Source organism: Lepidochelys kempii, chromosome 17, assembly GCF_965140285.1.
Source record: "Lepidochelys kempii isolate rLepKem1 chromosome 17, rLepKem1.hap1, whole genome shotgun sequence".
In the NCBI taxonomy this organism is placed as follows: Eukaryota; Metazoa; Chordata; order Testudines; family Cheloniidae; genus Lepidochelys; species Lepidochelys kempii.
In genome coordinates, this window is record NC_136396.1 from 14,441,028 (window position 1) to 14,466,909 (window position 25,882).

Genomic DNA, 25,882 nt, shown 5'->3' on the forward strand with positions numbered 1-25,882 from the left:
TATTTACATAGTTCCCAATGCATGCAAGATGCCGGGGGGTTTCTGCAGTTATGACTTGACTAAAAATTGAGGTCTTGTTCACACGGCTCATAGTAATACAGTTTTCTTATCTTGGTGTTAATCCCGTAGTAAACATGGCAACAGAGTTTGTACTCTGTTTTAATCCTCTCTTTAGCTACTCTTTTAAAACCAGCTCCACCATCGAAAGCCATGTAATACTGAGGCACTTGGCAGTAACTTCAACAAACGAATCTGTCTAAAACTCTATTACATTGACTGAAGCTATTCTAGATGCTTAAGATGTTTTTTGTTTGGATCTCTGGCTGGTCTCCAGCTATTTCATCTTTAATTATTGGACATTGCCACACAGCTTGTCAACAGAGCTACTTCTTCCTGTCTTATTTCCACTGCCATTTTCACAATCTGAGCATCCATTTTATTAAATCTTGTTGGGAATTGGCGGGGGGTGAGAGGAAGACATATTCTCTGTCAGGCTGGAAATATTTAATTGGTTTGTCGGCTGGCATGATAAACGCCAGCATTCTCATCTGTTCAGATCTAAACTCAGCCTGAGGTCACATCCATACCTATGCTAAATATAAAAACACAGTAATAAAACAGCAGCTAACGAAGTCTGGCTTGCACTAACCGATGCAGGCAACTCAGTGCACAGTCTGTCTTTAGCATGCAGAGGTGAGGTAAAAAGGAGGAAAGGCAATTTCATGGATCGGGCACAAGATGCAAGTGACCAAGGTTCCATTTTCAGCTCTGCCAGATAGAGTTCTCTCTTTGCAATTTCTTGTAAGGTGCTGAGTACCGTCAATTGTCGTTAGCTTCATTTTCTGTCTCTTTGCCTCATTTTTCTATCTGTAAAACTGGGTTATTACTTCCCATACCTCATAAGGGTGCTGCGAGGTTGAATCCATTAATGTTTGTGATGCTCTAACAAGGCTGATTTGGTGCTACAGTGTACACTGTCAAAATACTGATGAAGCAAGGAAGGATGGATAAGCATCTTTAACTCTAAGTGCAATTTAAACTGACAAAAAGAAAGGACATCTTTATTATTGTGACATGGATTTTGGTATTGGTTTCCTTTCTCCTCATTTTTCTGTAATTAAACAGGAGATGAACGTTCCATTAATATCCTCATTCCTTGCAAACTACCAATGCCTACTATGGGACAGACAGACACCATTCACACACAGCCAGTTCATGCAGGTAACTTAAAATGATGCACTATCCTAAACAATTCCTCTCCCTTCTAGGAGTTTCTCACACACAAATGTAAAACATTACTATGTTAGTGCTTATCCTCTTTACACACAGCTAGCTCTTTTAATCTTTCTTCAGAAGTCTATTTCTCCAGCCTCATGATCCCTTCGAGTTGGTGTTCTCTGAGCTGTCAATAATACATTTGTGATAACACGATGCTCAGAAATGGTGCTTATATTGGAGCAACATACAAAAGGACTACCATTTCTGTGCTCTGAGATGGTTTACCTCTGCAATCCAAAATTGCATTGGCCTTTTTTGTAATCTCCAGGGCTGGCCTTACCGTGAGGTGAACTGAGTCGGCTGCCTCCAGGGACAGACGGTGGCGGGGGGGGGGGTGCCACTAGGACCCAGAGTGTAGAAAATTGTGTCTGCTGCTGGTGCATATGTATTCTCTCTGCTCTAGATGCACAGAGATGGGGGAGTGCTGTGCTGGAGGAAGGAGGGCACAAGAGACATGGCAGGCAGGCAGGAGAAAAGGTGAGAGGCAATAACGGAAAGCAGCAGGAGCTGCAGGGAGAGAGAGGAGGAGGAGCCTCTTATGTACCTCTCTAGCACCCCCAGGAGCATGGACTGATTAACACCAGCTTCTCAGGGAGCTTCCTGTTTCCTGCTGCTTCCCTGAACCCACCTGAGGAGAACAGGCAGTCAACTGAAGTAGTAGGAGCCAGTTAGGCCCTTAAGACACTGATATCTTCCCTCACTCAGGCCCTGCTACCAGCCTGCTTATTTATCCCCTTCAATTGAGTGTTGAGAGCCACTATAAGGTGGATAGAAAGTTGGCTAGATTGTCGGGCTCAACGGGTAGTGATCAATAGCTCCATGTCTAGTTGGCAGCCGGTATCAAGCAGAGTGCCCCAAGGGTCGGTCCTTGGGCTGGTTTTGTTCAATATCTTCAGAAATGATCTGGAGGATGGTGGGGATTGCACCCTCAGCAAGTTTGCAGATGACACTAAACTGGGAGGAGAGGTAGATACGCTGGAGGGCAGGGATAGGATACAGAGGGCCCTTGACAAATTAGAGGACTGGGCCAAAAGAAATCTGATGAGGTTCAACAAGGACAAGTGGAGAGTCCTGCACTTAGGATGGAAGAATCCCATGCACCGCTACAGACTAGGGACCGAATGGCTCGGCAGCAATTCGGCAGAAAAGGACCTAGGGGTTATAGTGGACGAGAAGCTGGATATGAGTCAACAGTGTGCCCTTGTTGCCGAGAAGGCCAATGGCATTTTGGGATGTATATGCAGGGGCATTGCCAGCAGATCGAGGGACATGATTGTTCCCCTCTATTCGACACTGGTGAGGCCTCATCTGGAGTACTGTGTCCAGTTTTGGGCCCCACACTACAAGAAGGATGTGGAAAAATTGGAAAACGTCCAGCGGAGGGCAACAAAAATGATTAGGGGACTGGAACACATGACTTATGAGGAGAGGCTGAGGGAACTGGGATTGTTTAGTCTGTGGAAGAGAAGAATGAGGGGGGATTTGATAGCTGCTTTCAACTCCCTGAAAGGGGGTTCCAAAAAGGATGGCTCTAGACTGTTCTCAGTGGTAGCTGATGACAGAACAAGGAGTAATGGCCTCAAGTTGCGGTGGGGGAGGTTTAGGTTGGATATTAGGAAAAACTTTTTCACTAGGAGGGTGGTGAAACACTGGAATGTGTTACCTAGGGAGGTGGTGGAATCTCCTTCCTTAGATATTTTTAAGGTCAGGCTTGACAAAGCCCTGGCTGGGATGATTTAGTTGGGGATTGGTCCTGCTTTGAGCAGGGGGTTGGACTAGATGACCTCCTGAGGTCCCTTCCAACCCTGATAGTCTATGATTTTATGATATAGCTGACACAGAACAGCAGTCATGAGTGAAAGAAGAAAACGCCCCTCTGGGGCAGCATTCAGAAGAAAGAAAGAAAGCAAAGGAAGCTTTTCTATCTAAGCAGGAAGGAGCTCTCCTAAGATACATAGACACAAATGTTCACGGTGAGCCTTTCAGCCCCAGTGAGGATGGGTGCTGAGAAGATGCCTGATCTTCCAGTTAGTCAGAGCGCAGGTGACCTGGCAGGTACTGCAGCATCCATATCTCCATCTCAAATGGATGTAACCATGCACATTCCTGAAGAAAAGTGTAGATCAGAGAAGAGTGTGGTGGAGGTGCAAGAAACAGCTGCTGCTGAGTTTAGTTCCTTAAGTCTAGATGATCCAGGACTGTGGATCCACTTGACCAGTAGCCTGAGGGACTTCCTTGTACTGCATGGGCCACAGCAAGTGAAAAACTTCATGTTCCCCAAAGAAAATGAAAATAGAAGTTTCCGTCCAACACATTACTGGTGTGAAATCTCCAATGGTGACAAAGTGGAGGGCCATGGCTTATGTACTCAAAAACCCAGAATGCTGCATACTGTTTTTGTTGCAAACTCTTCCAGTCTAATGTTCCAGCCACATTGGGTTCTATAGGAACAAAGGACTGGAAAAATCTGGATAGAAATCTGGCATGCCATGAGAAGGCAGCAAGTCACTGGAGAGCATTCCATAGGTGGAAAGAGCTTGAGATGAGACTACGGTTAAAGGCCACCACAGATGATCAGCATCAAGAGAAGATTGCATCAGAGTCTCTTTACTGGCAAAATGTTCTGAAAAGGCTCATTGCCATTGTGAGAATGCTTGCTACGCAAAACCTAGCACTGTGTGGCACTTCAGATCAGCTGTATGTGCCAAACAATGGAAACTTCCTTAAAATTGTGGAGCTGATGGCTGAGTTTGATGCTGTACTCCAGGAGCATCTAAGAAATGTACACACACCCCTACCTTGGAAAAAAAATTCAAAATGAGATCATACAGTTACTGGCAACAAAAGTCAAACAGAAGATTGTGGCAGATCTGAAGACAGCAAGATATTACTCTGTTATTCTGGACTGCACACCTGACACCAGCCATACGGAACTAATGACTTTAACGGTGCGTTTTGTAACAACAACAGAACCTAATGAAAATGTCCCTGCAATGGTGACTGTCAGAAAGCATTTTCTTGACACTGATGATACTACAGGAGCTGGTATGACAAATGTGCTTCTTAAAAACCTGGAAGATACGGAAATTGCGATAGCTGACATGAGAGTTCAGGGCTATGATAATGGTGCCAACATGGGAGGAAAGAACAGAGGAGTACAGACACGGATCCGAGAGTTAAACCCTCGAGCTTTTTTTGTCCCATGCAGTTCTCATTCATTGAACTTGGTGGTCAGTGACCCAGCATCAGCTTCTAGAGAGGCTGCTAAATTTTTTAATGTAATTCAAAGCATCTATGTATTTTTCTCTGCATCAGCTCATCGATGGCAAATTTTGAAGCAACATCTGGGAACATCCTCTCTGACACTGAAACCACTGAGTGCCACATGAGTGGAGGTGATAAAAGCCTATCAAACACCAAATTGGGAAGATAGATGATGCCAAAGTTGCCATTATGGAGGATAATGCTATGAAGGAACTGTTTGTGGGAGAACAGTGGCAGAGGGAAATGGAATCACCAGAAACATACATAACTTCAAATTTGTGCGTGGCTTAGTGTTGTGGCACGACATACTGTTTGAAATAAATGTTGTAAGCAAGAGACTCCAAGGTGTTGACCTTGATAGATCTGGAGCAATGGAACAACTGGACAAAGCAAAGTCATACCTACAGTCTTACCGGTCACATGAAGGATTTCAAAACGTTCTGAAGAGTGCACAGAAGTTGGCAGAGGAACTTCACATTGAAGCTATTTTCCCACCCATTCAAGAATACAAGAGTCACTGAAGACAACGACATTTGATTACGAGGCACGGGATAATTCCATAAGAGACCCCAAACAACAATTCAAAGTTGAATTCTTTAACCAGGTGGTAGATTGTGCAATACAGTCAGTTGAAGAACGTTTCATGCAGCTCAAGGAAACACAGCAGTATATTTGGGATGTTGTATGATATTCCAAAACTCTTCACTATACCTGAAGAAGACCTACACCAGCAATTCAGGGCACTAGAGACAGTGTTGACACATGATGACATGCATGATATTGATGCGAGTGATTTAAGTGATGAACTGAAAGCCCTTTCAAGATACATTTCAGCAGGATCAATTCCAAAGGCTGTTCTGGAATATATGCACACAAATAAGATGACCACCCTCTTTCCAAATGCTTTTGTTACTCTGCATATACTTTTAACACTTCCTGTAAAAGTTAATAAAAACACATGTATGCTCCACAATGACACAGGAGAGGCTGGTTGGCCTTACAACCATCTCACAAGAGCATGAGCTGGCCTAGACTGTGGACCTTCAGCAGAAAGCAGTTCAAATCTTTGCAACCAAGAAGGCACGGAAAGCACCACTTTGATAAAAATGCCAGTGTTTACTATGCAGACAAGAAAAGTTACATTTGCTGTTCAGGCATTTGAAAGTTAAGTGTTATTTAAAATTTTTGAACAAGACATTTTAAGTTGTTATTTGTCCTTCATTGGGGTAGGTAGCAGAGCAGTACCATGAGAGGAGTAGAACAGGAAGAAGGCAGAATTGAGACCTTTCAAAGTTTTGGCCCAAGTTAGAGGACATGGGGGCGTAATTTGAGCTCCCCACCTCAGATGCCAAAATGTTGTGGGCCGGCCCTGGTAATCTCCCTCTAGGTTACTGTCTTCCTCTGTCACCTCTAGGTATCTCTCAGCATTACTGCTTTCCAGCCTTCATTCTTATACTTTTCAGAAAACATGAACGACTACAATGTAACAAAAGTATAGACATTAAATATTGCTCCAAAGCAGTGGTAGCTGTATCACTTGGTGCTAACAGACGCTGTGTCAGATTTTACAAGTACTTGGAATCCTAGACTCAGAGCTGTTAAAACTGGCCTGGAGAGTCACACTTGGACCACGGCCTTAAATGACTCACAGTAACAGCGTTTGGATGTCAGGTTTCAGTTCAAACCTTTATTGAAGACAAGAGCCATTTGCAAAATCAAGATCCTGAACCACACAAACTTCACAGGTGATTGGATCCAGGGATATAATTCAGGACCATCTCAAAACCTGGAGCAGAGAGAATGAAGCAGTTGAGAAGAGAATCTCTTTAACAACACTTAAGTCAATCCTTTTAAACTTGACTGGGGATTTATTTAGGGAGAGCAATCTCTGAGTGTGGTGACCAAATCAGTGCAAAACTTTTGTTACAAATAACAAAACATGCATCAGGTTGAAAGCTTCTTTTGATGAGCCTGGGGCCAACGAATGGGAGGTTTACATTGGATTCGTATTTTTAGACAGAAAACTTGCATAGTGGTAGTTTTGCAAGATTTGGGCATACCAAGCTAGCCTTGAGGATTTCAGCTAAGTTTCTCTTTGAGATTTTGGGTTTGAACCTGAGACTCAGATTGAGTGAATACATGCAAACTGAAAGTGAGGAAAAATAATATTTGCATAGACTTCTGCAAGCTAAACTGCTGAGCCATGCCTGGCTCTAGTGAGGATAAAATGGTGGTCCACATGCAGAAGCAAAACGAAAAACAAAAGAACAAGCAAAATAAAATGTTAATCTTTCTCCCCTTCTTTGATTTTAAAGAAATGTTTGGATTCTTCTGCAAATAAGGTTTTATTTTTATTTTTAGGTAGTTTTTTTTAAAAGCATCACTTGCCTTTAAAACCTCAAGAAAACATGTCTAGCCAAGACTGAAAGGTTTGCTTCCACCGACAGCAAAGGAGGGAAAAAAGCCCATAAGGCTGACTTTATAAATCTTTGGATTATACTGCACTCTGTGGGGTATCTTCTATCTAAACTACCGTAACCCACAATGGGATTAGAATGGATAGTCTCTCTCCCTCCTCTGAGTCACAGTGCTAGCAAATAGAACCGCAGTGCAGAGTGGGCAGACAGGAAACCACTAAAGCCAGAGCAGTGATTATGTGCACGCTCTGTGAGATGCATTGAGCAGTGAGCCGAAATGTTTGTGTGTGTGTCAGATCAATCTTTTCACTGACCAGGACAGCTGTACTCACAGGGGGATCACCAATCATCCTGCAAGGAACTGCTTCTGTCCTTCAACAGGCAATTAACGTGAGTCCATTACAGCTCCCTAGAGGCCCCTAGGGGGCTGCAAAAGACATCCACTGAAAGGTCAGAAACCTCATGAGGACAGGAAAGAAGCTGTGCCTGGAGAAATGGAGTGGAAAGCAGTAGCTATTTGTCACCTGCTAGTAATTCAAAAAAGGGGAAGGGGAAGGGGAAGGGGGGGGGGGGGATTGTCCAAGCGTTGTGCACAACTGTGAGCATGTGGTATGAGCATAAATAAAAGCTGCAGGCCTCGGAGCTTCTCTTGCTGGGGCCCTGAAGAAGGCTTTATCTGAGTACTGAGGTGGTGGTGGGAGGAGAGATGACAAACTCCACCAAACTAATTTTTCAAAGTAACTGCAAGTAGAAAGGCGCACCAACTGATTAATCACCCACTACGGCCCTGAGAAAGTCAAGGGGAAAGCGCTGCCTGTGCCTGAGGTTCACCACTTGGAGGCGAGGATTTAGAAGAGAACCAACAATTTAGTAACCAGAAAGTAGAGAGAGCCTCACATTCATGAGCAATGTTATCGTTAGAGAGAAGCAGTAACTGATCGGATGTATTGAGGTGGAATGGCCATGACGCCTGTGGCTCAGGGGGATAAATTACAGGCCTCTGTTACCTTGTGAGACTTTTGGTCAAGACCACCTTATAGCATATGTTTAGAGGTCTCCACTAAAATGCCTATGCATACATCTCTAATTAAACCACTAACCTAATCTGGCAGTTTTATCACTGATACGAAACAAGGCAAGGACAGATTGGTGGCCAAGGGAGAACAAAGAGAGTCAGGGTATACAGAAGACATGATTTGCAGGGAAAGTTTAGGCCCAACTGGTTCATGATGTTAACTTGGGAAGACTTTCACCCAGCAATGAACGATGCAGGATGGAGATGCATGACTGAATTGCTATCACAACTTTTTAAATTAATTACTTTTCTATTATTAATTTTATTAAGGTTTAGCACCACTAGTACCTGTCCATTCAATAGTGCAGGTTATATGGAAAATTGCACTTTTCAACACAAGAAATTGTGGAAAATTTACCTATATTTACAAAGAAATCTATGAACAAAACACAATTGCAAATCTCAACAAAAAAAAATAAATAAAAAGGAAAAATATCAAATTTTTGACCAACTCTACCAATTGATACTTTCAGTCTACAGGTTACTGCACAAAAAAGCAGGTCTTTAAGGATGACATAGACCGACCATGATTTTGTTTTGTTTTGTTTGGGTTGTAAAGCACCGAACACATTTTAAGGTTTGTATTAATGCATAATAACTAAAATAAATAATTAAGAGTAAAAAAAGAATAATCCCTGTTGATTGCTGTATTTAGGATTGGTGACTGTGTTCTTTGTTTGTAGAGAGCTGCAGATATTAAGTTGGATTATCCATAATGGGATAAAATGTCTAAACCTTGCAGATTACCTGTCACTGATTGATTGAAAAGCCTGGCAGATTATCTGCCCCGGATTTAGAATGTTGGTTTTCATTCCATCTGCAGGCTTACCAGGCCCCTCCACTAGATTTCCCAAAGGTGATGACTTCACCATTCATTCCAAAATTTAGCAGCCTGATTACAGCCTAACAAACTGGAGTCATTCAAGTGCCCTGCAGCTCCAACAGTACCGTACGTTTATTGATGTTTCTCACTGATTTTCCTTCCACAACATTCTATTATCCATCAACCAGCCCTTCTTCCGGTCTTCCCTACAGTCTGGATTTGGGATTAATATTTCAGACCTCACCAAGACATTGGCTGCCTTCAAGATCCAATCTCTACCCTCCTTGGGGCAGAGGCCATCTTTTTGTTCTGTGCCTGTACAGCACCTAGCATGATGGGTCCAGGTTCATGACTAGGGCTCCTAAGTGCTACTGGAATACAAATAAATAATAAAAAATAATACCCGAAGCTTCCCTTCCCCATCGGTGGGCTGGTCTGAGCATCTAGGAAGGGAATGAACATGAAAAGAAAGCCCAAACACCCTCAAAAGGTGGTAAACATCCTTAAATGGCTACGAAACATGTCACCCATTGTGATCCACATAACTATAAGCATAACACACATACAAGTAATCTGGAACTCTTCTTTTTATTTCCACTGGAACTACATGCCAGCTAGTTTGTTTTTATATTTTAAGTATTTTTTTCCCACGCTTCCAATTAATTTCCACTTCCAAAATACCTCCGACTACAAAGAATGGTCTCTTGCACTTATTTATTCCAGACAAAGAATGCCTGAATGCATTTAGGCCAGCCAGTATAGCAGGTCATTACCCCTTGTGACATTACAGGGCCTGTCAGGTTGATGTTTAATAGGAGCTGCCGATTAGCATTCAAGATACCAGTTAACAAGACACTTTCTTTGAATGACTTATATTGATAAATGAATTCATAAAATTCCACAACTTCTTGTTGTGAGGAAAGAGCCCATGTGATATTCCCAAACACCTTTGTTCCATTCATGTTTGCATTTGGGCTGTCAGCAGGCCAAGAGATGAAACAAGCTTTGAGTGTGCCCTGTTGCACACAGTTTAGGGACAGCCACCAGGGAAAATCCATAGCCAGCAATGTCAATGGAGCTGTGTCGATTTACATTAGCTGAAGATCTAGCTCACCATTGGCATTTAGGAGGAGAAGCAGAGTCGAATTCCATGCAAATGACCTGAGCGTCTTCTGAGATGGGTTAAACTGAAGCACTGATATTGCAAGAAATTCGGTTTTATTTTTAACATTAAAATGAAAGCTGAACAAGGGGCTGTCCTTATTCAGCAACCTCCTTCCTTAAGCAATGATCCTATATATATATAATCCCTCGATTTAGTGACTATGAGTCTGCTCTATCTTTATTAGAGGATCTTCAATATTAAATGATCAAAGTGTTTGGCCATTTAAGACAGGAACTTTCTCTGTAAGGAGATGTACCACCTTTCGGGGCAGTTTGAGCTTTATGATGTTCATTCCCCTCCTAAAAAAGAAAAGGAGTACTTGTGGCACCTTAAAGACTAACCAATTTATTTGAGCATAAGCTTTTGTGAGCTACAGCTCACTGCATCCGATGAAGCGAGCTGTAGCTCACGAAAGCTTATGCTCAAATAAATTGGTTAGTCTCTAAGGTGCCACACGTCCTCCTTTTCTTTTTGCGAATACAGACTAACACGGCTGTTACTCTGAAACCTATTCCCCTCCTAGATGTTCCAGAAATAGATGAGGTGAATCATGACCATTGTGCCAATATTGGCACATTACTGACACCAGTCTCAATTTGTAGAGTGTGTTTTGCACACAAATGGCTGCTTTGCCCATGTCAGGGATAGCAAGAAGTGTGACTATGCAGGCCTGCACTGCCAGCCTCATTAGGACACAAGTTGTGAAACTCTGGGGACAGATTTACAGTGCATGCTGAGTGCATTCCACAGACCCCACATGGCCAGAAGACTCTTCAGACAATTAAGGGCCCGGCTACCCTTGTTGGGACTGCCACGGATCCAGTCAAATACATTATCATGGCCACTCAAGACTGCTGTGAGGGATCCAGCCGCTGGATCTCATGTGCATTAAGCTGCCAGAATCTGAACTGAGTCCGGGCACTGCCACTTTCTTCAGGACTCTAGCCACAATTTCAGGGTGAGGATCCTCTCTCTAGCACCTGCTCCTGAGAGCGGAGACCTCACAGTCCAACTGTTCAGACCCTAGGAGCAATACTGACCCCTCAGGCTTCTCCCCCATTGCTTAAACACAGCCTCTCCCAGAACTCCAGCCATGTGGCTGTTTTGGGTCTACAGAATAAATTGTTAAAGGAACATACTAAGGTATATTGTGAATTCTATGCACGCTCTGTTAAATCTCTTCCTGCCTCCATCCCATCCTTCTCCCAAAAGTACCATGGTAAAATGTACAGGGTAAAACCTCATTGATTGTGGCCTTACATTTATTATTTTGGAATCCTCTATTAAGTTTTCAGACATGCTGTAGTTTATCAGATATTCACAAAGGTGTTTAACTCATGAATGATCGTGTGCCGAATGAAATTAACATGACTTGCCTCACCGGATAAGAGGCATTTGAGGTTACGCATAGATGGGGGAGCAGAGTCTGCATTGGGTGAAAAGTGACAGTTACCTATGGCTGAACGGCAAGGGAGAAAGTAGCAAAGTGATGACAATCAGTCCCGGCTACATTATTCAGAACCAATTATTTTGCTCCTTCTTTTTTAAAAAGCTAATGAATGCTTTGGAACATAAGACTGCTTCATATCAGCCCCTTTGCCAGAAAGATGGTGTGTTGATTTGGATTCTACTGACTGACCAAATGTTAACTAAGAATTACTTAAATGTCTTAATAGTTTAATTTTATTTGTCTCTAATCTGATTAGCAAAGGGGAACAAGTGAGTGGGAGGTGGGGATTCCTTCTTGTCTGTGATATAGAAAACACTGCCATTTAGTTAATAATGCGGGAGGGAGGACAATGCCAGATGTCAGCAGATTACAATTTCCTTCCTATTATTTCTCCATTTTACTGGACTGTCTGTTCTTCTTGAGAACTTTCCCTAAATTCAAGACTTTAATAGCATGCATTAAATTCTGTTATAGATAAGGTGAGTCTAGCTGCTTGTGCCCAGTAATTTAAGAGGAACTTGGATCTAATTTAATATATCCTTTATGTCTCTGTCAGAGTCTGTTAACGTTGATTGGTGCCTTACAGAAGTCAGTAAATACATTCATCTATCGAGAACTTGTGACAATAGTTCTGTAAATAGCACAAACAGTACAGATGGACAAACCGTACTGGGAAAATGAAGCACTGAGGTGAACTATCACACACACCGAACCAGGTTTGAAAAAGCCTGGACCAGATTACACGAGTATAAATCTGAAGTAACCCCACCAAGGACTAACACTAAGTTTACCGCTTTCCTCTCCAAATACCAGGCACATTTCTTTGACATGGCTGCCTCCAACAGAAAAAAAAAGCACTACTTAAACAATACAGTCCATTGCACATGCTTCTCCCCTAGGGAGAGGATGAGAAAACAAACATGTGGCAACTGTGTAGTTATGTTGCTTAATGCACTATGGGAAGGCGCTCGGATACTACGGTGATGAGCATGATATAGGAATCTACATAGAACAGAATAGAAATTCCTTAATCTGCTATAGACTTCATGTGTGGTTGGGGTAAATCCCTTAATCTCTCTGTGGTTCACTTTCCCAGCTCTGAAATGAGGATAATGATACTCCCTTTCTTCCATCCTTGGGTTGTCCTGTCCATTGGATGGCATAAGCACAAGGTAGGAAATCTCTTTTACCACGTGTATGCAAAATACTTATCACAATAGGACCCTGATCTCATTTGGGGCCTCTATGGCCTCTTGTAATAAAAACAGCAGTTTTACAATCATAAACAGGTTTTAATAAAATAATCTTAAAGGTAATTTGCTTTCTTCATTGTTTTCCCTCCCTCCCCCATTTTCTCACACCTTCATACTTCCTTGTTCTGGTAAGGACTATAATCACCAGAATTCTACACAAATAGTCTTGTGACAATTGCCGTCTGAGTTGGAGTACTAGAAATAAGGTAAGAATTCGAGAGCTTGAGAGATTTCCAGCCCAGTTTTGAAGACTTAAATAGTTGGCTATGGCGCTACTAAGCATTTGAGCTTTTAGGCCTTGTCTAGACTAGGATTTAAGGCGTGATATGTGCATGTGTTAGACTACACATTTTAAAAGCCTGGTCTATAGATGAACCTAGGATTTTCTCTAAGCCAGTTTCGCATATGTTCAAGGCAGTGTGCTTTTCCTAGACTAGGTATTTAAAACAGGTCATCATCACATATTTAAGTCCTAGTCTAGTCAAGACTTTAGGAGCTAGATTTTTAAGGTATTTAGTTGCCTGTGGAGAATCATTAGAATATTATTTTAGATATGAGGTATATAGGAGGTAATATATTTTGGAGGAAGTGAGACAGTGGTTTGAAACCTAAGGACTCTGTCAGGGACCACTGCATTGCTTGAAAGTTGGGTGTTGAAAGAAGCGTGTTTGAGGCACGAGCATGAGGACTGGCCAGCTGAAGGTAGTTTTGCTGGGGCATGCTGAAGACACCAAAAAAGGTCACTCCAGAGACTGGTCCATCAGGGTCTAGAAGTCTAGACCGCTGAGTGTGTGTCAGGGAGACCAGATTGGGCACTTCCAGAGGATCAGTACTGGAGTTAATTAATTGGTTTCAATTTTAAGTAATAAATTAAACATTAGATCATTCGATGTGGATTGTAGCTGTGGTGAATAGTGATTTCTGTAGCGGTCATTGAAGAATGCCTATAATACCTATCAGGGACCTCTGGGAGACAGGATCCTTAAAATGAGGGAGCACATGGAGGGGTGCCCCAAGGTCAGATTCGTGAGTGAGAAGCTTGATGGTGGCATCTGGTATTGAAACTGTGTCACAGTAAACCCAGAGTCCAGAGAGGGTTTAACGCTCATTGATTTCAGTGGGAGTTAGGCATTTAAATACCTTTAAAAATCTGGCCCTAGAAGCTTAGTCAACCAAACCACCGTATCAACTGATGTTGGTCCACCACAAATTAACGTAGGTAGCTGGAATCCCATTGTCTGAAATGGCATTTCCCCTGCCTTATTACATTGTCTATTGTGGCATACGTAACTCTGAAGCCTTTTTTCTCTCCTCAGTCACCGTGCCTTAACATTTCCAAGCACTCTCCTTGTGCGCAGAAAAAAGCCTGTAACAGAGGCGAGACATGCACACCGTGCTCTCTCATGGTAATTCTATCTTGATTTTCTATAATCTAAAATAAAAGCCATTTTAGATGGGGAAAGTCTTTATTTTGGTCTCTTTGCAAAGAAACTTCACACTTTTATTCCCTAGAAGTGATCATTTGCTGATCCATGTTTGAGTGTCAATGACCACATCTTTTTACCCTACAGCTGACCAGGATAACTTTGATGATGTAACATGGCACATCTATAGTTCTGAGTGCTGGATAATGGGAAGATTTTAGTCTTGATCACTTGTTCTACATACAAGGAAAAATACCACTTAGAAATACAATCTGTAATATTAAGGTTTGGTTTGTGTTCAACTCTGTTGCACACTTAGATATTAAGGTATGCTGCCGTTTGACAGTGAGGTCATTGTAACCGAACATGTTGGGAAATCCAAAAATGGAAAGTAGCCTTGTCCATATGCTCCAGGTTTGTAATGAAAGAGAAATCCCTCTAGTCTTAGCTAGGCAAACTAATTATTGCAACCGTTTCTCTTCTCGTGGCACAGACAGAAAAATATACTGAATACTATTAATTCACTTTCCCTGTCCTGTCCATACAGAAAAACACATTGGACTTAATTCTGCAGCATGTGGAATACCTATAATTTCCATTGTGGGACTACAGAGGGAAATGAGCGCGCTCACCCTTTTGGAGGAGGTGGTCAGAATTGCAGGATTTGACTTCCCCAACATACTACTTGCCATCACTGTAAATTAACAGAAGAGCAGAGTCATAATATTAATAGCTAGTATGAAGATCTGCTGTGTAGTAGGCAGTCATCTCCTTTACATTTCAAAGCCAACCTATAACTGAAGGGCTGGGGTAGGAAGCAAAAGAAAATCATCATGGCAGGAATATCGGGGTATTTTGGATGCAAAGCAGAAACTTATCTGTTTTACTATTGCAGCACCAGAGAAAATCAATTTTGACACAGAACTGCCACTTTACAAGGAAATAACTACACTTTCCAATAACCTAATCTGAGCAAAGCCTACTGAAAATTCCCTAAAGAACCTGTAGTTAAAACCTCCATTAAATCAAAGGGTTTAATATGGGAAGGGAAGAGAGGATGCAGTTTGACTTGGGAATGTAATGGACTCAGTGGGGAAATAAATATGTTGTTTTATGTGTACTGTTACAGAATTTGAGAACACAGCATCCATTTCAAAGGGAATTCTCTTGCTGTGCAACTTATTCTTAAACAGATGTGATTTTTGCTTATTCAAAAACATTTAGGTAACAATTACAGCATAATAAATTATAATTGCCAACATCTTCCAGCTATGCTATAACTTCTATGCAAACACAAAGAAAATGGAATTATACAAATGACTATATTTCACATATATATGTATAATTAGCATAAACAATACTTTTGAACCGATCTATACAAATGAAAAGGATGTTTCTGTTACCAAGGCATCTGGCAGACTGGATGAGGTCTGTGATATTTGACTACTACTCAGATACATAAACTCGTAAAATTAAGTACCTGAATAGCTCCTCTGAAGCCGGTGGGCCTATGCATGGGCCTAAAGTTAGACGTGCTTATGTAGCTTGCTGAATCAGGGCTTTAATGAAGCAGGGCATAGTCACTTTTTGAATGCTGAGATGGAGGAGATACTATTGCCACCTTTTGTAGATATGGGACCAAATGCTGCTCACATTACTCATTCAAGTAGCAACTACGAGTGTAGTAACTACTAGTTCAGAGCAACTAGTGAAAGATAAGTAGGATAGTCCTTGGTCTTAAGAGGACACTCGAAAAATGTAGCCCCAAATTTAAGATTTTGAAAATTAAGATTACTAGAAATTATATATGTATGCAATTTCAATGAGAACAGGTTTTGTTTTAAACAAACAAATAATTCCCCCTGCAAGAAAAGCTGAGGTCCTGTACAGGCCATGAAAATCCAACTGTGCATTTATCTAGAAATGGACAAAAATTAAAATGGAGATAGCGTCCATTTTTCATGGTCTAAACCTTATGGAAAACTCATCTAAAAATTAACAGACAAGGATATATCTTTATGTAGATTTCTTAAATCATCTTATATAATTTAATAGAGAATTATATACCTGCTATGGAATTTTACAAGATGACTTCAAAAAAAAATAACAGTGGCAGGTATATTATTCCCTCTTAAATTCTAGAGGGTTAAGAGTAATTTGTTTCATTCTATTACAAAAAAAATTATCAATTTCATCCCTATTCAGTTCTACAATGCTAGAATGTAAAATCAGTCTTGTAGATTGTAAATTCTTTGTGGCAGGGACTGCCAGTTATTACTTGTCTGTATAGTACCAACTGAGTGCATAATGAGATCTGACTAGAAACTACTGCAATAATAATAATAAATTAAATAATAATAAGTGGACTCTCCCACAAAGAAGCTTGGAGAAATGCAAAAGGCGAACAAATGGCATAGTGAAGTTTAATTGTATATTTATAATTATTTCAGTTTCAGTAATGTGTAATGAGTACCATATGTCAGTGGTTCTCAACCTTTCTTGAGGACTTTACCCCTTTCAGGAGTCTGATTTGTCCATCCCCAAGTTTACTTAAAAACTACTTGCTTACAAAATCATACATAAAAATAAAGAAGTGTCACAGCACACTAATTACTGAAAAATTGCTTACTTTCATTTTACCACATAATTTTAAAATAAATCTTTTGGGATATAAATATTGTACTTACATTTCAGTGTATAGTATATAGAGCAGTATAAACAAGTCATTGTCTGCATAAAATTTTAGTTTGTACTGACTTCGCTAGTGCTTTTTATGTAGCCTGTTGTAAAATTAGGCAAATATCTAGCCGAGTTGATGTAACCCCTGGAAGATCTCTGCGTACACGTACCCCTGGTTGAGAAGCACTGCGATAAGTAAGGAAATCTCAGGTTTTCACCTGACAACCTCTTTTTAAACTACTGTGAAAACAACAGAGTTGTTCTGTTATGGTAAGGCACAGTCCATTGTACTCTTAAGTACAACTGTTTTTTCTTTTCTAAATAAACTAACAGATCCCATAATTGCAAAGGAACATTCCGAGAACACACTCTCTTCCTGCCCCCACTGTGGACTCAGAAGGGAGGGATATCTGTTTACTTTTCATTTTTAAAAATTTGGAAAGAGATGAGAGAAGTTTTTTAAAAGTGAAAGTGAGGCTGTGAGTCCACCCCCAACCCAAGAACCACCAGCAGGAATGAGCATGCCAAAGACCTCTGTTGTCTAGGAAGGAGTCCTGAGCCTCAGGCTGCCTCCCGCTGCTGGTCTGGAGGCCACTTTATAGCTCTAACTTAGGTAAGTGCCACCTCCCATCCTCTCCCCTCTCCATCTCCTCCTCAAAGTAGGCAAGAGCAACAGGGGTGTCACAACAACCCGTTTTCCCCATGCTATTTGGGAAACCAGACAACCATTTCTCCCCTTGGATCATCCCAAGGATCCACTTCATAATCTGCCACAGATCAAATTGGGAAGAACAGCCCAAGGGAATAGAAAAAGAGACATAAGAAACTGGATTCCAGATATCTGATACCTAACCACTGCACAGAACTATTACTTAGGCAAGGGACAGAGGCAGGCAGTCCCAAGTGACATGACCTAAAGTTGATCCTGAATAACACAAGACCTGCCAGTAACAAATCTGACTAGACTACTTTGTCCCTCCAGGATACCCAGCACAACAAAAAGCCCTGACAAGATAAGAAGGCAGGCAGCACTTCATTCTTCTTCTCTGCAAACATCAAATTCAAGAATGGTACTTCAGGTAAAACAACTTAATTCAAATTAATAATTTTGACAACAGAAACCAGAGCCAAAGCTAAAGTTTTATGCTCACTGACAGACCTCCATAGCTAAAGGATTCATAAAGGAGGTCACTGCTACCTTGTCAGTGATGGTGGTGAAATACTGGAAGATATCAACAAGGCCACAAAAGCAAAAGCCCAGAGACATCTCCTCCTTTGCCTCTCTAGGACTTACACAAGCCCTCTCTTGACCAACCTGCACAGCCAGTCACACCCCGGACCCTGTCTTCAGCCTAGATGTCAAGATGGAGGATATCACAATTCCACCATTGTCTTGGACAGACCATCATTTCATTAAAACAGTGGTCAGGAACCTTCTGGATCACACGCCACAAGGAAGGCCCATGAACCTGATTCGACCATGAAGACTTATAGACTCCAACAAATTCTGAATCATGCTAAACAGCAGCAGCTCTTTGTTCACAGGATGAGAAGTCAAGGATCTGGTGAATCATCATAATTGTACACTAGTTTCAACCATTGACATGCTGACCCCTAAATGACCCCTTCCTCCCATCGCCCGCACAGATCTTCTTGGGCTGGAAGTATTGCCAGATTCAATACTATATTTCTCGATTCAGAGGAAAGTGAAGAGCCACTAAAGAAAATTAAGGAAATCTGGACTGGCTGAAGAGAGAGGGGCAGAAACTGTGCTCCAAGTGCAAGATGCATTTTTTTTATTTTGCCTTCTTTAGCATAAAAATATAGCAACATGTGTATTTAAAAACAAAACCTCTGCAAAACAAGCCACTCTACTGTACATGCTTTTTCCCCAGGGGGAAAGAATGAGAGAATGAACACATGACAGATGTCAGTCATGTTGCTTAATGCACTACTGGAAGGCATTCAAATACTACAGGGACAAGCTCAGTATAAGAACCTGAATAGAACAGAAAACAGTAACAGACAGACTGTGAAAGACCACTACTGTCTTTAACGGTTTACTTGGGAAATATCAACTATCATCTTCCAATATACAAAAACACACGCAAGACAAAAGCTCCACAGTATCCAAAGTTACCAAACGTAACAATTGCTCCCACTGACTAAGTGTCCAATGACTCCTTCTAGTCTTATGTGGCTTTTTAAAATGGTCTCATTTCTTAAAATGAGAACCCTAAAAATGTCCATTCAGGACTCTTCCACTGGCTGTGAGGTTCAGAATTATGAAAGGGCTGCACCTCTAAGAGCCAACAGGAACAGAGCTGACAGGAAGAGGAAATTGCAAAGCTCTGGCAAACCAAGTTTGCTCCAAGGGCCCATTGCTTGGTACAGTTATGGACTGCGGGAAGCATTCAATTAATGCCTGATATTTTTAGACTAACTGGATAGGATCAGTTCAATCTGAGTTTTATTTAATTATTTTCTTTCCTAGCTGCTGTTTGCACTGAGCTATTATTCCTTTCCTACAGCAGCACGATCAGTTCAACAGACCTCAACTCCTCCGAGTCATTACCGGGCATAAGTTTCAGCACTGTAGTGCTTGAGCTATGAAGAGTTAAGCTTCAGCAGAAAGTTAAAAGTTGCCACGCATCTTCCAGCACACTGTGCAGTGTCATGCTTCCTGATGCCTCTCTCAAATACAGAGAGTGTCTACTAAGTGCTCAGTCCACACCACAGGGACATAAATTTCATTTTGCACTAGTATGTTGTTGGCCCACACTGCCCCACATGGACCCTACTGGCGTGAACTAAAAGCTCCCCAGTGCGCAGTAATGTGGTACTGTTTGAAACAGGACTATATTACCCTAATATAAGGAACTTTTAGCACACACCAGCAGGGTCCACACAGGCCAGTTAGGGCGCAACATGCTAGTGTGGACTAAAATTTACACCCTAGCCAGTGTGTGCACACACAGTAAAGTACCATGTAGACAAATCCACTGAAACAAGAAAGCTGCTTCAGAGACTCAAACAGAGAATATAACCAAGTTACTTAAAAGGAGCAACAATACTATACTTATTTGATAAGTTATTTCTTGTTAATTTAAAAACATAACCGAAAATCCTGTCCCAGACATCCCTGAAGTGCCGTAACAATCATTTTAGAGACTGGTTTCAGAGTAGCAGCCGTGTTAGTCTGTATTCGCAAAAAGAAAAGAAGTACTTGTGGCACCTTAGAGACTAACCAATTTATGCTCAAATAAACTGGTTAGTCTCTAAGGTGCCACAAGTACTCCTTTTCATTTTAGAGACTGATTACAGGTTGCAAATCCAGTTTCCACGGTTAATTGTGTGGGTTTTTCCAAACTTTCACAACCAACAGAACTTGGAAAGTCAAGATCTCACAAAGTGTATGTTACAAAATTGATATTTTTCCGATCAAGAATCATTTCCAAGGGTAGAAAAATGTTTTAAAATAATTTGGCATTTTGAAATTTGGCGTAACCAGTTTTTCCTACAGAAATCAAGATGTGCAACTAGATTAAGACACAGGGTATGTCTAACGCTACAAAAAAAGTGTGTTCTTAACTTGGATTAGGTAAGAGTGAAGACACAGGAGTTCAGCTTTTAATTTGAGTTAGCAACTTGAATTCAATCCCAGGCCCTCCATAGGTTCTAATGCAAGCTGCAAACCCCAGTTACAAGCTCAAGTGCTGTGTCTTCACTGCTATTTTAAACAGGTTATCTAACCAGAGTGTAAGAACACACCTCCCCCCCACCCCCATGCTAATATATCCACAGTAAAAAACAGATCCACTAATCATGGTCCTGTCAGTAACGAAATGACCCCGAAATCTTGCAACTCCACGCTATGAAAATGCAAAAGCAGTTTCTGGGATCCAGGAAGGGACACCTAACATTTTAAGACTCCACATTTCCCTCACTGAAATATATAAGAAGGCTTCATTTCCCACATTTTTGATCAGTCAAGGCTTTAATCATCCAGCCCTGGAAGGATCAGCTGTATTTCCATTTGTAAACAGTTAATTTAGATTTCATTCTAAGTTACACAGTGCAACAGGACACATTTTGTGCCAACATGAACTTCAATAAGGAACATTTTATGCAGTACAAGAGTTTGAGTCATGGTAAGCGATATCTAATTCCCAGGAATATTAGATACTAATGCTGTTTTCCCCAAGCAGAGTCCAATCGGCACTAGAGAAAGGAACTATCACTACAGACAAAATCTAGGTGTCCCCAATCAGCAGGTAAGGCTTCCCCTTTCACATTATCTTTTCTCACTTTCTTTATTTCCTTTAGGAAAATATTTATGGTTGACAAGAGTCCTATTATTACATTCTAGTGAGGAAAATGAAAATCTAGTTCACACTCTAATTTAATATTTCAAGAGAAGGAAACCAAGTAAATATCTTTGCAACACATTCATTTTTCTGAAGACCATGGGGAAAGACCTGAACTTAGAGAACCCCAAAGTGAAAGGTCAGTGTTTTATCCACTGGGCCAGCTGGTACTCCATCAATGCTTTTACAAACCAAAAGGGCAGAACAACTGTTGGAAATTAGTTTAGACTGCCTGCTAAGTTTGATCCTTTACAGAGGCTTAGTGACCAATGTATTTAAAACGCACACTATGCAATGAGTTTGCCATATTCCAGAGATGCAAGAAGAAATTAACTTATCACATCTAATTCTATGGTTAAATGGTCTCAGAGAGTGGTGCTAATTGACCTGAAATCCATGTCTTGTGTGTTTGTGCATGTGATGTAACGGGCATGAAAACAACAAAAATCAAAAACCCAACCAACTAGAAATTTAAAACTCATACTATCTCACCAAAAGTTACCATAGCATAAATTATTTAAGATAAATAAATGTAAGAGTGACCTAATTCATCAAAGAAAACACAACAGAAACTGAAAAACGCCCAGAATTTAAGGATCAATGGCTGATTTTATAAAGATGTTCATGCCCAAATTTTCCACTGAGTCCATTAGAAATGGTAAGCATTCAACATCTCTGAAAAACCAACCAATGTCTGTTCAAATAATTACCTCTATTATCTCACCCCTGGTATTAGCTACGTTTACCCAAGAGTAGTACCCTAATTGGTTTCAACATGGCCACTCACAGGCAGGGTAAAGTACAAACCTGAGCACAGGCAGAATCTGGCTCCTAGAGAATTGTACTGAATATCACTACTTTTCAGGTCACTGTTGTTCACTCCATAGACTGTGTGACACTGGTATGAATTATATGCATCTATATGTTTGCTTGAATATGTTTTTTTGTTTTTAGTGCTGTGAGGAAGATTCTACCTCCCCCTCATGCCAACACCATGTTCTCTTTAATAACAAGGTTCACTGACTTTCTGTATCTCTCAGCTTTCGGTGTATATCTATGGGATGAGCTGGCTTTCCATTTTGCCTTAGCCATAAACTGCTAAGTTGTGCACATCTGGTTTTTTGTTGCTTTACTAAAATTCATCGCTTACGTGCTCAGGGCTGATCTGGTAATGGATCTCGGCCTGGGCTGAATCGGGGTAGTTGCTGACCACACTGAGATTTTTCTGTTGGATAGACCATGTGGGAAGGAGTGGATCAGAGTGCTTCTCTCCATATAAACAATTGTTTTACTCCCCTTTGGCCCCTTGCCACTGGGGGATGCTCCACCGTGACTCCTGGCCAACTCCTTTTCTAGACTTCCTTTCTTCCACCTGTTGTCTACCTGGTTTATACAGAAGGTAAGTTCTTTAGGGCATGGGCTGTCTCTTAGTGCACAATGCAGAATCATGCTAGGGTGACACTTCCAGGTACTACTGCAATACAAATGATAATGAGAAATACTCCCAGTTCCTTTTGGTTCTTCTGCTCCAGCCTTCCAGCTGAATATCCCTTGCAACGTGGAAACAGGGGAGGTAGCAAAACCTAAGATTGAAAGCTATCAGCCTGCTGGCCATTCCCATTGAGCATTACCCCTTCTTCATCCGTATGGACCCAGTGTTTGGGAGGAGGTACAGATGAGGAGTATGCCAAGGACTATAAGTGCTCACAAGAGGTAGTAATATTAAGGAAGCACTTGATGTATTTTAATGGTCTTTTGATGTAATTTAACATCTGGAATCAAAGAGGAGGGGCAGCACCACGACACCAGCCAGCTTTCCATGGATCACAAACAACGATCTTTGACTTAGAAGAGTAGGCTTGGGTTTAGTCTAGTCTTTCCATTAAAATATCTGAGTATGCTGTGGACCTGAGTAAGGGGGTTAACACTGCACAGCATTTACAATTGGTTTTACATTCCTTCCCCCCTTAATATATGTCCCTCCTTTTGTTCATATGTTCCATTTTCCAACGTGTTAGCACCCTGCTTTACAACTTTAACAAACTGAAAGGTGTACCCTGGGGTATTATGCTTGGCTTAAATGGCTGAGTTCCATTTGCACAATTGCCCTATTAATTTACTCACTATTGATTTACACCACTTTTTCTGGAATCCACCCACCAGACTCCTATTTTACATGCACTCTCAAAAGTTCTATTCCTGTCTTTTTCTCCCCTATCATCCTTCATCTCATCTCACTCTTCATTGATCCATTTCTTACCTTCTTTCTCCTTTTCCCTCCCACTGTTGTCTTCCTTCTGTTCCTTCTCAATCCCCTCCATTTTCTCCCTTTTGTCTTCTCCCCCATCCTCATTTTACAACAGCTAATAAATCTACTGTGAAAGATTCAATAACTCAGAAGATACAGATTTAAAGGTAAAGGAACACAAATTGAGACCCCACATTACAAGTCAGCACAAAGATAAACAACAGCTGTGACTTCAGCGTGGAGATTCCAGAGACTGATGGGTGACCATCATCTTTGTTGTGGCATTTTTCTATGCCCTTGCATCCTTTGGTTTTCCAAGATCTCAATCCTGTAGCTCAGATCTTACATTCAGTTTTAAGAGTCCTCTCCATAAATTATACACACACACAATGAACTGGTGTCGTGGTTACCAGTTTTCTGCTAAATCCAAACATTTCTAGCCTGTCTATATGAATCTATTTATCTATCCATATACAGAGATAAAAGTTTGAATTTAGTAATGTATTATATAAAACAGATTATATATTAATATATTGTATATTTACCATTTCTACTCTTCATCAACTTTCTGTAAAAAATGACTGAAATGTTTCCTAAAATGGAAGGATGACCCAGTGTCTCATCCATTCCACTTGAAATGGGCTATAGTTCAAAAGGGTTTAAATGCAGAAGGTTGGAGTAGAAAGGCTATTCAAATTTGCATATTCAGATTGGGTCCAAAAATAAACTGACCCTAATACTCCACTGAACAGAAGAAAGGGGGGAAGGGGAAGAGAGAAAAGCACAGGGAGAAAAGGTTAAGGAACAGAAAATCAAAGGGCAGTGTAGATAAGGTAAGAATTCAGCGGACTACCACATCACATTTGGAAATCAGTCACAAATGAAACAAACCAACAAGTCTCAAAATGTCTTTGCTGATGTTTATTTCTGTATTAAAACCCTGGGTCTGATTCAACATGGCTGGCCATCTCCATTTAGCAGAGGCTGACAACTGGCATAGCACAAGTAGTGAAAGTCACAACTGAGATTTGCTGGCTCATTAAGTACAGGTTGGGGAAAGCTTGTATCGTGCCTGTTTGCATGATGTCGGGATATAATCAGTGACCTCACTATCTCATTCTGATGGACACCTACATTAAAGGAAAAAAAACAATGGATGCAGCCTATAGAGACTACCACTATATTAGAAAGTCTATTGTCATTGGAAGCCAGAAGAAAAAAAATCACTTGGGAGCCACAGTATTGGTATAAGGGAAGCATTTGAGGTTTTTTTTTCTGGACAGACGTAAAGACAAACACACTTTTTAGACTCACAAAAAATATAAAAAAAGCTAACTCATCCTGGTTAACAGTCAAACAACATGCCTGTGTTAAAGCAAAATAACAACAACTACAATGGAGAAGGAGGCAAATCCATCAACTTTCTCTGCTTGGTTATTATATGAAAAATACGATGTAACTACAAAGTAATTACAGGCTCCGGAAGGTAACATGATGCAATAATAGAGTTTGTGAAGTTACCAATTTTATTTCCAACTTAAATTCCATGTAGTTCGCAGTTTTAAGATTTACAGTGTAGTTCAGAAAATATGAACAGCCTGTATTACCCACATATTTACATTTCAAAGTATATATGATGTAATTATATAGTCAATGGTTACTATGGAATTACAACGTTTTACATAGTTGCATGTGTCCTCCTATGTAAAATGATAGACTACTTCAGCATTTAAACAACCAATAAGACAGAATAAAACGTATTATTGGAGAATTCATTCCTCTTCTGCTATTTTAGATTTTCTGTATGGACAACCTGTATGAAATGCAAACGGAACATAATCAAAGATTTTGCTAAGGAAGCTCTCACTGTAAACTTTCTTTGGAAGGAGCTATGGCCCCCAAAGACCTACAAAAGACCACTCTACCTTTTTTGATGAATGCCTTAGCTCTCCCTGGGAAGGATTTTTATTTTGCTGTACCTGAACTGCCGTCCAAGAAATTGACTGGTTTGGATTGACTGGTCCCGACCTGCTCTCTTCTTAGAAAATTAAGATGGCAGCTTGCCTGTTCTCTTTGAAGGGCAGTGCTTATTTTTTTCTTTACAATTTTTAAAAAACAAAAGCAAAAAGACTTACATAGAGATGACTCATTCTCTGTAGTGATGACAACTGATAACGTTGGAATACTGTTCTAAATATAGAATACAATTAATTTGGAAAAAAAGTTCTATTAAATGATTAGAAAATATTACACGTGCTTTTATTAAACCTCAATAAAAATAGTTTGTATAGGTACAAGTAGTTAGGTAGTACAAAAGAAAATTAGGCTACAAAAAATATATGCAGCAGACTAAACAGGAGGTGAATAAGGCATTGGACTGAGAGGCGGAGACCTGGCTTTTACTCCTAGTTCTGCCACTGATGTGCTGTGTAACCTTGG

At 40.8% G+C, this 25,882-nt stretch overlaps 1 protein-coding gene across 10 annotated transcripts in view; it reads right to left on the reverse strand.

The window, feature by feature from the left end:
• AUTS2 (activator of transcription and developmental regulator AUTS2) overlaps positions 1-25,882 on the reverse strand; it is a 993,348-nt gene that overhangs the window by 382,667 nt on the left and 584,799 nt on the right. The gene's annotated exons all lie outside the window — the stretch shown is intronic.